The sequence below is a fragment of the Hipposideros armiger genome, unplaced genomic scaffold (genome assembly GCF_001890085.2).
Source record: "Hipposideros armiger isolate ML-2016 unplaced genomic scaffold, ASM189008v1 scaffold_197, whole genome shotgun sequence".
NCBI lineage: Eukaryota > Metazoa > Chordata > Mammalia > Chiroptera > Hipposideridae > Hipposideros > Hipposideros armiger.
This window is the reverse complement of record NW_017731547.1, coordinates 1,941,108-1,955,647: the sequence shown is the minus strand read 5'-3', so window position 1 is coordinate 1,955,647 and position 14,540 is coordinate 1,941,108.

Here is a 14,540-nt window from a genome sequence, read left to right as displayed (position 1 = left end):
TTAAGTTATTACAGGAATAGTACAGTGCATTAGATCTTAATATCAAACTTTATTTCCAAAGGTTAAAATAACATGTTGAAGTACTTTCTGGCAAGTTTATAGTCTAGGCAGTTGACATTCTGGAGGAATTAGTTAGAACTAGGAATAAGGAATTTTTTTCCTTTCCTGTTGTCTTTTACAAAGTCTGCTGTAAGCTGAGCATTTTATGAGCAAAAAGGACCAACAAACTTTTTTTGTTTTCATACTGAAGAAATCAAAGAAGCCAGCTGAAATGTATTTCCACTGGATAAATGATAAAAAGCTGATCATCTAAATAAATAGATACATTAAACTGGGTATAGTCAATTGAATCCACTTGAATCTTTAAATAGAGCTATGATTTCATGATGAGTCTTAAAAGAGACAAGATTTTCCACAAAACACCAAGAAAGTCCACTATATTGATGATATCAGGTTAATCAAATCTGGTGAACATGAACTACAGTTACCCTATATCCCATAATAAGTTAAGTAAGAGGTACTTCCAACAAAAAATCAGGATCCAGTCACTTTGGTAGACTTGGGGGATTCAGTAATCTGTGGCGTACCAGATCATCCACTCTGAGGAAAAGGACAAATTGAAATGCCCACATTTCACCACTGACAAAAAGACTCACTGCTTCCTGGGCCTATTTGGATTTTGAAGGCAGTATATATCACATTTGGGAATACTACTCTGATTATTTTTTGGATGACCTGGAAAGCTGTCAATTTTCAATAGGATCCAGGGAAAGAGAGGACTCTCCTGCAGGTATAGGATGTGGTTCCAAGCCGTCTTTCCACTTGGGTCATCTGACCCAGAAGACCCAATGGTACATGATGTATATGGGATATATACATTTCCTGTATGGAGTGTTCTTGATGGCCTCTGTCAGAGATATGTAGTACATTTCTAAAATAAGGCTATACCTTCTTTGGCAGAGAACTAATCTCTGTTTGAAAAATTGGAAAGATGAAGCACATGGAACACCAAATAACTAAGTAATCTCACTTATGCATCCAAAGGTAGGTGTTAACTACCTCACAAAGCAGCTGTCAAACTATGGCCTCATGGGCCAAATCTAGCCTTCCACTCCTTTATGCAAATGCAGTTTTATTACAACTCAGCCATACACATTCGTTTACATATTGTCTATGGCTGCTTTCACTCTATAATAACAGTTGAGTAGTTGTAACAAAGACCTTATGGCTCACAAAGTATAAAATATTTAGTCTCTGGCCCTTTATAGAGAAAAAAAAAAGACAAACATTTCTGATCCCAGTACTAAGGCATAAGGTCAGGCACTGCAATCACAATCCATTATAAGGTGGCAATTTTACATTATGGACTTGAATTGAGAAAGGATAGACCCATAAATAAGTAGTCCAGATCCCATGGCCCCCACTTTTGCTCCACCAATGCATCTCCTTCAGCCCACATCTATTGTTTCAGGTGCGGGGGTGTAGGGGGGTGTTGAATGGGTTATTTAACCCTCTGTTAGAAATGAAATACTTTAGCCTGGTTCACAAAATGTGTGAGTATCTGTGGGAGTGGGTACACAGCAAGTTGATTTTTGTGTCTCACATAAATTCTAACCAAAAAGCATCCACCACATAAGTTACTCAAATACCAGTTAAACAGTATGATTCATACCACTCTTCTTGATTCTTGGTTAGCACAGTGGGAACTTGGCCATGAAAACAGAAATGGAGGCTTTGCATTAGCCCAAAGCTTGAACTTCCTCTCAGCATAGCTGATATGGCAGCTGCTGCTGCTGCTGAGAGCCCAATCTGCGGGCACCAGAGGTTGTTGGTGGGTCTTTGATAAGATAAACTATTGGACAAGAAGATCAGTTGGATTCTTGGTGGTAGGTAGATTATATGAAATCTATTCCTCCTTAGAGGGCTCATTGATTAATTGTTATCCAATTTAATACATAATCCAGAAATGACTTTGCCTTTCCTGCCTGAGTGCTTGTACCAGCATCACAATTACTTATTTATTGACATGGTATACTACTCACCATTGTCTTGGACAGAAGGACACAAAGGAGATGCAACAATGGGTTCATGGCTGGGGGATTTACTGGTCTTACCACGTACTTTTATCACCCAGAAGCAGCTGGTCTGATAGAATATTGCATAGAATAGTGGCTTACTCATGACTCAATTAAAGTCACCAGCCAGGTGACACAATTTGGATTTTGGAGTGATCTCCTCTAGGTTGTGGTGTATGCACTGAACTAATGGCTGATATATGGTCATGTGGCCTCAATAATTATAAAACATATGTTTCAGAACAAAGGGGTAAAAATGAGAGTGTTACCTATCCACAATGCTTCCAAAAGCTATTTGAAGAATTGGTACATCTTATACTCTCATACTTAAGCTATGCTGAGATAGACATTCTGGTTTCTGGGGGAGGAGGAGGCAGGGAATATTTCACTCACGATTCAGTGAGGGTTATTTTATACTGGAATCTATGACTAACATTTGATCTGTTGGGGCTTTCATGCCAATAAACAAACAGATACAAGAAAGATTTACTGTACTGGCTGAGGTGATTGACCTTGATAACCATTAGGACCAAGGTTTGCTAATACATAATAGGGGCAAAGAATATTATATCTAAAATCTCAGGATTTACCAAAGTGTCTCTTAGTATTCCCTTTTCTAGAGTGGGATAAGGTGTCCCTCTACCAGATCAAAGTTCCCCTACCTCTGTACCATCACTCTACAGACCCCTCAGGGCCTTAGGATAGTCTCTCTCCTGCATCTTCTAGCCAATGTCTCATTTATCTCCTTTGTAGTCACAAATCTTAAGTAAATTATGAATATTCCCTGAGTATATTTTTTTCTCATTTACTCTTCAATCTACCGCTTTTTATCAAGTTTGTAATGACTTCTTATTTATGTATATGATAGACATATTTTAGGCTTTCTCTTACTTGAAATCATTTACTAATCTCTCCTTCCTGAAATACTCTTGGATGTTCCTGACATCAGAATGTTCTGGATTTTCCCCCTTGTTCGTAGGTATGCCAGTAACTGGCATGCTGTAAAACAATTAAGTAAATAGTTTATGCCATTTGGCTAAATTATCAATGATGTAACCACTTATATGTTCTCTCCTATTTTTTTCTCCATATAAAGCATGATTCATTTATATCTAGTTACCAGAATCCTCCTTGGAATTCTTCTTATGAATAAGATGCAAAAGAATTCAAATGATTTCATGATGATATGTAAAAGATGCATACATTTGGTTGCATTATTTTATCTATATTGAATTGTTAACTAAGTCAAGAAAGCGCTCTAAATATATTTCTACATAATCTAGTACTTTATTTATTTATTTATTTATTTATTTATTTATTTATTTTGTTTTTTAGCTGAGCCATCCTGCCACCTGTGGGCAGCTCAGTGGCAGCTCAGCTCGGGCCAGGCATCAAACCACTGTTGCTCAGAGCTCACACTCTTGAGCAAGCTCTTAAGCAACTGAGCCACTCGGCCGGCCCTAATCTAGTACTTTAGATACATGTTTAGAATTAGGAGGACATTCATCTTACGGTTTTAATTTTCTAAGCTATAGACTCATCTCTGTAACTGCAATTAATTATAAAGCAATTACTATTTGAATGGGGTACAACAAACTGAATGCATCATTTATAAAAGTCTGTGTGTGCGTGTGTGTGTGTGTGTGAAAACACATATTACACATTTAAGTGCCATTTATAATCTTATAGATAACTTCTTTTCATTGTTTCAAACTTTATCCTCTGTAGAATAGCCTATAAACCTCACAGAAATTGTTAAGTTGAGTAAAATAGACTGAATTTTTCGACAAACGGTTAGGATCCTTTCATATTAATAGCAAAGTAACAACTGAAAATGGCTCTCCAGCAGCACAGATTATGATATTCCACTTCTCCTCTCTTCTACAAACAATGTATTAACAACCATTTGCTATAAAAGACCTGAACATAATTCTAAAACAATGGCCTGGAAACTTTGGGAGGACCACCGTGGGTGGCCTCTAAGGCTACCATTAGCAGCTAGATAATAGCCTACTAACATCGCATAGCAACAAAAAAGCAGCCCAGCATGTAACTTATGGTCTAATTTGATCATGGAGATGTAAGAGCATACATTTCTGAACCAAATCCCAGAAAATGAAGCATTTTATAAAACTACCATATTAATACTGGGAGAAATTTGTGTTTCTCCAACATGTTTTCTTTTCAGATTAATGATTTTTAACAGTTATCAAATAACTAACTATAGCATTAAACTAATAGGTCATTTACTTCAGATCATGGATCTGTTAACAAATTTAGGTGACTTGAAATTAGTCCCCAAGAAGCCACAGGGATGTACTTCATCCAAGGATTGACCTAGAAGGGAATAAAATTATATACCATAGGGCCGGCCAAGTGGCGCGATGGTTAAGAGCTGGCCTGGGACGCCAGAGGGCCCCGGTTCGGATCCCACATATGAGGGCCAGTGACACTGCCCTCTACAGCTAAGATGCTGAACAACAGCTCAACCTGGAGCTGGGCTGCTGTGAGGCGACGGCGACGGCGTAGGCTGCAGCCCCTGTGGCAGTGGGTTGCCATGGGCTACCGTGTGTAGCCAGCAGCCAGCGTGAGCGGCCAGCAGCCGCAGTGAGTGGCCGTCCAGAAGCCGGCGACTGATCTGTCTCACCTGGGAAGAGCGCAGTGATGGTGCCAACTTGGGCCAGTGAAGCAATGTCCTCCACAACTAGACTGAAGAACAAAACGACAGCAACTTGTCTGTTCCCCTTCCCCCAATTCCCGAGCACTGTTCCCATCCCCCCAATACCCCAATAAAAATCTTTAAAAAAAAAGATAGAGATGAGATTAGTCAAATGTTTATAAGACAATTTAACAATTTTTGTGTGTATCCTAAGGATGATGGAGATTAACAATAATAATAATAATAATAATAATAATAATAATAATAATAATAAATAATTACTGATAACTCACTTTATGCCAAGAATTATGTTGAGTTACATGGATTGCCTTACTTAATTCTTACAGTAATCTAATAAGACAAGTACTAGTATTAGTCTGTTTTACAGGTGAGGAAAGAAAGATTCATTCATATTAAGGAACTTGCATAAAATCATATAACCAGTGAGTGGTCCGGTGCAGTTTGAGTCTTGGCTATTTGAATCCACAAACCACACTCTTAACAGCTCTATTAGTCAAATATTCTTAATATACTTCTGTTATATATGAAATATTTCACAATATAAATTGCAAAAAGGCTGTACTAGATCCTGTCTCTTTATAATATACATTGTCTTTGAATTTGATTATAAATGTAAAGCTATTCATATGAATGTCTCAACAGGTTTTTTTTCTAATAAATTAATCTAGATTCATATGACATAATATATGAGGCCTGACAATTAAGTTTGCAAACTTGTTGCAATGATGTTGCTAACCTTTTTTTAATATCAGAGGGATTATTCATTATGAATTTGTACCGACTGGACAAACAGTTAGCCAAGTTTACTATTGAGAGTTGCTGAAAACGCTGCATGAAAAAGTTGGACAACCTGAACTTTCTGCCAGCAATTCATGGTTCTTGCATCACAACAATGCACCAGCTCACACGGCACTGCCTGTGGTGGAATTTTCAGCCAGTAAACAAATAACTGTATTGGAACACCCTCCCTACTCACTTGATCTGGCCCCCAATGACTTCTTTCTTTACCCAAAGATACAGGAAATAAAGGAAGACATTTGATGACATTGAGGACATCAAGAGTAATACGACAGTTCTGATGGCCATTCTAGAAAAGAGTTCCAAAATTGCTTTTTAGTGTGGACTAGGCACAGACATTGGTGCATAGCTTCCCAAGGGGAGTGCTTTGAAGGTGACTGTAGTGATATTCAGCAATGAGGTATGTAGCATTTTTTCTAGAATGAGTTCGCAAACTTAATTATCCAATCTCATATGAGTACAAAGAGCTACTGTTATTTAGAAAAAGAACGGCAATAAAGAGTTTACTTTAAAGAAATAAAACACATTATAAAGCTATTCATAAAATAATTACAATATATTTTAAGGTCAAAGGAATTAATAGCAATATAAATAAAACAATGAAAAAACGAGAATATTTTATTGGTGATACTTTGCATGTATGTGCACTTGAATATATACATATTTACTACATAGTGTGAGAAAACTGCTCTTATTATACAAAGAGACTGGATTCAGGCATCTCAAACTCTTTGGAAAATGGGAAGTGTATTCTCAGAGGGAACTTTGTTTTTCTTTTAGTCTGGACTGAAATCTTACTGGATCTTTTCTGTTAAAAGTAGAACAGCCCTTCTTCTCAACCAACAATGGCATATAGTGTGAAAAAGAGAATAAAGCTAAGAAAGGGTTAATATAGTGTATTTTAAAACATATCAGGAATTTGAGATTGCTTCTTGAGTAACTCAAAAGAAAGGTGCCCATAAATGGAGAGTAATGATATCAGGGTGGTTAATTTACAGTAAGAGAAGATCTTATATTATGGTAGAAAGTTAGGTACTTAGCAATGGTCACAGCCAAAGAGGAACTTCCATGGCAAGTAAAGGTTGCTGATTGTCTACAAAGACTGATGTTATATGTTAAATTTCTACTACCATGTAAGTAATCACCCTGTAATACTCAAAACATTCATTAAAACTCTGATTACTTTGGTTGTGGTTGGTCAGTAGTGTTTTGTAGGAAAGAACTGGGGCAATATCTCACATAAGTCCATGCTTTTAGTTAATGAAAGCATAGTGTTGGGAACATTAACTCTTTTGATGGACTACTTGGAATCAATTCCCAGGTTTTTGTTGTTAATTGTGTGACTTCAAGCAAATTACTCAACCTCAAAGTGCTGAGCATCCTCATCTGGAAAATGGGGGTAATAATAGGACTATTGTGACTATGTGTACATTAATTCATATAAAGAATTGACAAAGCACCTGTCATATAGCAAGCAACTATTAAGTGATAGCTATTACCATTATTGCTAGAACCAAGAGCAATGAAGGGAAACAGAAGACAGCAAAACAAGAGCGAAGAGAGAAATGATTCAAGACTAGACCTGATGAGACAAACTCTTTTCCCCAAATACACTGGAGGAAGGAGGATCTGAAAAGTTGGGAGTAAGGAAGCAATACTTGGTGTAGTACAACCTATGCTGTGTGTTCATAAACCCATTTTCTTTTTTCCATGGGCACAGAGGAAACTATGTATTTCTCTGCCTTCTTCTGTGGGTTGGAAACAGATCTTGAGACAGTGTTTGGAGTGAATGATATTTATGAATGATCCTTACTTGTAGAAGGGAGGGGAAAGGAGCAGGATTGAGCAGTGGAGAAGGCCGTGTGGTAATTCCTCCACTGGTGTTTGTCATAATCCTCAGACAGCCTTGTTTCCTCTACCAATACCTCTAATACCATAAAGTGTGTCATGTTATACAAGAGGCAGGGCTGTTTCCATCACAATCTTGGACCTACTGCAGTGTTTTCTCATAGGCAAGGTGGCTCTCAAAACTTGTGACACTTGTATAAGGTCTATGGGGGTGGTATATGCTACCTCAGAGGCTAAAGATGCTCACCAGGGTGGCACTTCATTCTGTGTAATAGGCGGTATAAAATTAATGATTTTTCTGTTACTTTGGAGGGGATACCCAAGCATGTCCCTAAAAGTCTGAGGGGGTAAAATTAACTCCTGAAACTTCACTGAGTTTCTCTCTCACCCTCTTGAGTGCATGTATATCGTCAAGGCTTTCTGCATGCTAACCACTTTTTGCTCATCTAGACTTGTTAATCAAATATCATAGTGGATCTATGTGATGTTCTGTAGGGTGTCTAGTTAGTTCAGCTCTCTTCGTGTTATGTTGTGACAGATGGAAAATGGGTTGATATAACCCTGGAACAAAATTCTGGATGTTTTTGTTCATTACACAAAAATGCAAGCCACTAGAAAAGAATGCATTTGCCATATCACAGGACACAAACCATGTACCTGAAGCTGTGGTCATCTGCTCTCACACAGTGGCTGTAATTGAGGTTACCACTGACTGAGTTTGCAGTCTACTGTCTACTGTCATTATCTAGGGTCCATGCAGTTTCTGTATGGCCCAGGCAGGTAAATTCATTGGAGATATGATGGAGACAATCACTGTAAACCCTTTATATCTTGAAAGGTGACATTAATTTCAACCACACACCACCCAGGATGCAAGATTGTTTTCGATTCAGTGTGTTGGGTGATGCGGAGCAGTTTCAGAGGCTTTCCCCACTATGTTAGCCGTTACCCCCATGGGTCAAGCACCAAATGTGGGGATTATGCTAACTCCCAACTATGTCAACCCTACTTATACACTCAGGTTCAAGGGAAATGACCACCAGCTGGGTTCATGGACCCAGTGCACCCTCTATAAGGTAAACCTCAGGTAAGACTCTACAGGTGACCCTTGAACATCATGGATTTGAACTGTGTAGGTCCACTTATACAGAGATTATTTTCAATACATATATTGAAAAAAATTTTGGAGATTTTCTTACTACAGTGAAGCAATTGTATCAATTACACTAGGTTACTATAAAATAATCATATTACTGTCAATATACAAATCATTATACATGTAAATAATATGACTTATTTTTCACATTATCTTTTCATTTTTCATGTGTGATGTTAGAAATATGTATAACATCTACAGTGTTTTGTATCATATAAGATGATATTGATATACCTACTGACAGATGGTTCATCTTATAAACAGTCAATGTAAACTTATAGTATTGATGAATAGAGTACAATACTATAAATGTATTTTCCTTATTGATTTTCTTAACAACATTTTCTTTTCTCTACCTTTATTGTAAGAATACAGTATGCAATACACATAACATTCAAAATATGTGTTAATAGATTGTTCATGTTATCAGTAAGGCTTCCAGCCAACAGTAGGCTATTAGTAGTTAAGTGTTTGGGGAGTCAAAAGTTATAATCAGATTTTTTACTGTGCGGTGGTGGGTGCCCCTAACCCCTGTTTTGTTCAACAGTATTTATATATGTATTATCTATATGCCCCCTCTCTAATGGGAGGTAGATGCATAATTATACTTAGAGCCTGTTAGTATCATTGCCAACTTAGACTCTGTTCAAGTCTTGAAATGTTGGGTATTGTTCTTTCCCCAGTGTAACTGAGTGCATGGCTTTAAGTTGTTTTAGAGGAAAACAATTGCAACCATTACTGGATATATCTTCCCAAGGTATTGAAGAGATTTTTTTTTCTTTCCTCCTGGAGATCATGACTCCTTTTCAGTCAGTGTGTCTCAAGTCTGAAAACTAGCTCATGTCTTGGAGCTACGCAATGGATCTTGATATTTTATTTCTTCCCCCCCCCAATCCCTTAAGTGTGTGTTTGTTGTTTCTTTGTTTGCTTATTTATTTATAAATTAAAGTTTATTGGGGTAATAATTGTTAGTAAAGTTACATAGGTTTCAGGTGTACAATTCTGTAATACACAGAGAATAGTTTAATGGTTACCAGAGGGTAAGGAGGGGGGGGATGGTAGATGAGGGTAAAAGGAATCACATATTTTATTTCTTTTGATAGTACAAATTGAGTAATATTCTAGTTGGCTGCCCATATATTTTTGCCCCCAGTTGTTCATGCTCTGTTAACCATCTCCAAAGTTCAGTTAGACCTCCTTGGTTGCCACTCCCACCCTCCTATCATATGACAGTCACACCCATCTGGCTTCTGGCAGTTAAGTGCTGACACCTAACTTTATTGCTCCCATTCCTATTATGTCCTTTGCTATAAAAAAAAGTGATAAAACACAGCTAAGTATAGAATGGTAATGGAAAAAGATAATTAGAAAAGTAGTATCCAGGAGGTACTTAAGGGTTTTCAAAAGGATATAAAGGTATAGATAATTTTAAGTAAAGCAATTTCCCCATCCTCAACTACCATGTATATTATGTCCTGAAACTTATTTGTGTGCATGAGAATAAGTATCAGGGTCAAGGCATCATCTTGGTTCCCCACTTCCTTTGCACTTTAACTTTTCTCTTATTTTACAAAAGAAAGGTTTCCTTTTATTCATTATATTAGGGTTGTCCAATCATATAAATACCTATAGGTTCAATGATGAAACAATTTACAATGTTGCAGTCAATGCTAAGAAAATTAATACCATTAATGACTATGTATCCGGGTGATTTTCAACTCTTTGCTTTCAACAAAACTGAAGATGTACTAATCTAGTTACTAAAGAATTCAGAAGGCGTACAAAGACTTGAGAGATTTGCTATAACATAACTCAATTATAGCTATTTATGTTTATGAAGTTCACTTGGCACTTACATCTATAAAATGAGAAAAAGAAATAGAACTGATATCATGTTTTGACTCATGCTAGCAATAAGTAATATCCATCTACAGATACATAGACCAAATGAAGAAGCAAAAAACATAAAATAAGTCTTTCATTTCATTTAGGAGTATACTTCTGATAATTTTTTATACTTTAAGTTGATTGATTCTTATCTCAACATTTATAAAATATGCATTTTGCTTTGATTGATTATTTACTACTAATATTATTTATAATTGGTAACACAACAAGAAAATTTAGTATTTAGAGCTTTATGACAACAGGAAATTTATAAAAATAATGTCAATTTATATAAATATTATTTTGTTGCAAAAGCATACATTACTGTGAATAACAAAAGACTTTCAAATATAAAAGATCTCATATTATGTTAAGACTATGGAGGAAGGGCAATGTTAATATGACAACAAGGAAAAAAAGAATATACAAAATGTCTGATAGAGCTTTATGCATTATTTTTCACAATAGTGGTTGTATAAGATCAGTATGGCATTTGGATGATATATTTCAAAAGACAAATGTACCAAAAAAATACCAAGGAATGAATTTAACCAAGGAGGTAAAAGACCTGTACTCAGAAAACTATAAGACACTGAAGGAAGAAACTGAAGAAGATACAAATAAATGGAAGCATATACTGTGCTCATTGAAATGAAGAATTAACATCAAAATGTCAGTACTATTCAAAGCAGTATGTAGATTTAATGCAATCCCTATCAAAATACCAATGGCAGTTTTCACCTAACTAGAAGAAATAATTCTAAAACTTACATGAAATCACAAAAGACCCTGAATAGCCACAGCAATCTTTAGACAGAAGAATAAAATTCAGGGTATCACGCTATTTGATATCAAACTACGATACAAGACTATAATAACCAAAATAACATGGTACTGGCATAAAAACAGACACATAGATCAACAGAACAGAAGAGACAGCCCAGAAATAAAACCAAACTTATATGGTTACTTAATCTGTGACAAAGGAGGCAAGAATATATAGTGGGGTAAAAACAGTCTACCTAATAAATGGTGTTGGGAAAACTGGACATTTACATGCAAAAAAATGAAGCTGGACCACCTTCTGGCAGCATATAAAAAAATAAACTCAAGGGCCGGCCAAGTGGCGCAATGGTTAAGAGCTGGCTTAGGACGTCAGAGGTCCCCGGTTCAGATCCCACATATGAGGGCCAGTAACACTGCCCTCTGCAGCTAAGATGCTGAACAACAGCTCGACCTGGAGCTGGGCTGCCGTGAGTCCCCGGCGACGGCATAGGCTGCAGCCTCTGTGGCAGTGGGTTGCCATGGGGTACCCTATGTAGCCAGCAGCCAACGTGAGCGGCCAGCAACCGCTGTAAGCGGCCGTCCAGAAGCCAGCGACTGATGTGCCTCACCCGGGAAGAGCGCAATGATGGTGCCAACTTGAGCCAGTGAAGCAACGTCCTCCACAACTAGACTGAAGAACAAAATGACAGCAACTTGTCTGTTCCCCTTCCCCCAATTCCCCAGCACTCTTTCCATCCCCCCAATTCCCCAATACAAATCTTTAAAAAAAATAAAAATAAAAATAAATAAACTCAAAATGGATTACAGACTTAAATGTAAGGTATGAAACCATAAAACTCCTAGAAGAAAACATAGGCAGTAAACTATGTAACATTCCTCTCAGTAATATTTTTCCCCCAATATTATCTACTTAGGCAAGGGAAACAAAAAAATATATAAACAAATAGGACTACATCAAATTAAAAAGTTTTTGCACAGCAAAAGAAACAAAAAAACATCCTACTGAATGGGAGAAGATATTCACCAATGCTACATCTGATAAGGGGTTAATATTCAAAATTTATTTAAAAACTCATACAACTAAATACCAAAGAAACAAATGACCCAATTAAAAAACTAAATAGAAACTTCTCCAAAGAGGATATACAGAAGGCCAACAGACATATGAAAATATACTCAACATCACTACTCATCAGAGAAATGCAAGTTAAAACAACAATGAGATATCACTTCACACCTGTCAGAGTGGTCCTCATCAATAAATCCAAAAATAACAAGTGTTGGTGTTGGTGAGGATGTGAAGAAAAAGGAACTCCTGCATACTGTTGGTGCAGCCACTATGGAAAAAGGTTTAGAGTTTCCTCAAAAAACTAAAACTGAATTTTTCTGATCAAGATGGCAGAGTAGGTAAATGCTGTGCTTACCTCCTCTCATGACCATATCAAAATTATAACTAAACTACAGAACAACCATCCCTGAAAGTTGCCTGAAGCCTACCTGAACCGAAGCTCTATAACTAAGAACACATAGAAGAAGCCACCGCGAGACTGGTAGGAGGGGTAGAGATGCAGAACAGGCTGATCCCAAACCCACAGATGATGATTAAAAAATTGGGAGGCATATCTGGGGTGCAGAGTTCCTCCCAGAGGAGTGATGGGTCCCAGCCCCACACCAGGCTCCCAACCCAGGGTTCTAGTGCTGGGGAGAGAAGCTACCATAACTTCTGGCTATGAAAACCAGTGGAGATTGTGGCTGAATGAGAAAAAATTGGCAGCATTCCCAGGCTCTCCTCTTAAAGGGCCTGCGCACAGACTGACTCGCTGACAAATTTCACTCACTCAGAGCTCGAGCACTGAGGCGGCAGCTCAAAAGGCACCAGGGACATATGGGGAGGAACTGAATTGTCTGGTTTCGAGAGGAGAGGAATGGAGGGACAGCATTCTCTTGGACAGAGGAGCTGGCGGAAGCCATTGTTTCTTTGTTCAGCCCTGCCCCCTTCCACCCCCCCACCCCCATGTGCAGATGCGGGCAGCCACCGTATCTGAGTTTCCATCAACCTGGCAAAAATTGTTCATTCACCCCACCCAGGGGATTCCCTGAGACCCTAACCCACGTAACTTGTGAACCCACCCAACCTTCTTCCAGTGTGTTTTCCATACAAATGGTCTGTTTTGGCTCATGCTGCGAACTTTCCTAAAATCTCTCAAAGGTTCACAAAACCCAAACAATGGTATCCAGTTTCGACATTTCCCATACCTCTGGCTGAGTAGCCCTAAGCCCAGCACTAGCGGCAGCTGGCATCTCGATGAACCTCCAGCCCAGCAGAGGTAGTGGCTATCTACAGAATGCTTTGTGGCTCATGCCAGGTGACCATGGGCAGGGCACAAGCTGCAGCAGGTCCCCTCCCAGGAGGCCCCAGGGCTGGCACTCCCAGTCTTCAGCTTTGTACCAAGCCAGAGCATCACCCAGCCACCTCCAAGGACAACACACCCAAAGGTCAGACTGGGCAGGAAACAGAGCCCCACTAAAGCAAACCCTGCTCTGTAGAGTCAGCCCTGGCACCACAGCTCCTCCACTGTAGTCACAGCCAGTTCTCAAAACCAATCAGCCCGAGAGTCAATCCCTTCCATTGATGTGCAAACAGTGAACAAGGCTCAAGTACAATAGGACAGCAGACACACCCTATGCGCCATTGAGCCCCACAGCACACACACTATGTAAGGCCACCCTATTAAGGCCAAGAGGCATAGCAGCCATACCTAATACATAGAACAAACACAGGGAAGCAGCCAAAATGGGGAGACAAAGAAACATGTCCCAAATAAAAGAACAGAACAAAGTTTCAGAGAAACAACTAAACAAAAAATGGAGACAAGTAACCTAACAGATGCAGAGTTCCTAACACTGGTTATAAGGATGCTCAATGATCTCAGGGAGAACATCAACCAAGAGATAGGAAACATAAAAATGGAGATAGAAAACATAAAGAAGAACCAGTGAGAAATAAAGAATACAATAACTGAAATGAAGAATACATTAGAGGGAAACAACAGTAGATTAGATGAAACAGAATATCAAATTAGTGATTTAGAAGATAAGTTAGAAGAACACACCCAAACAGAATGAAAAAAAAATCCAAAAAAAAATGAGGATAGTTTAAGGGGCCTCTGGGACAACATCAAGCATACCAACATTTGCATCATAGGGGTACCAGAAGGAGAAGAGAGCAAGCAAGAAATTGAAAACCTATTTGAAGAAATAATGACAGAAAACTTCTCTAATGTGGTGATGGAAATGGATATTCAAGCCC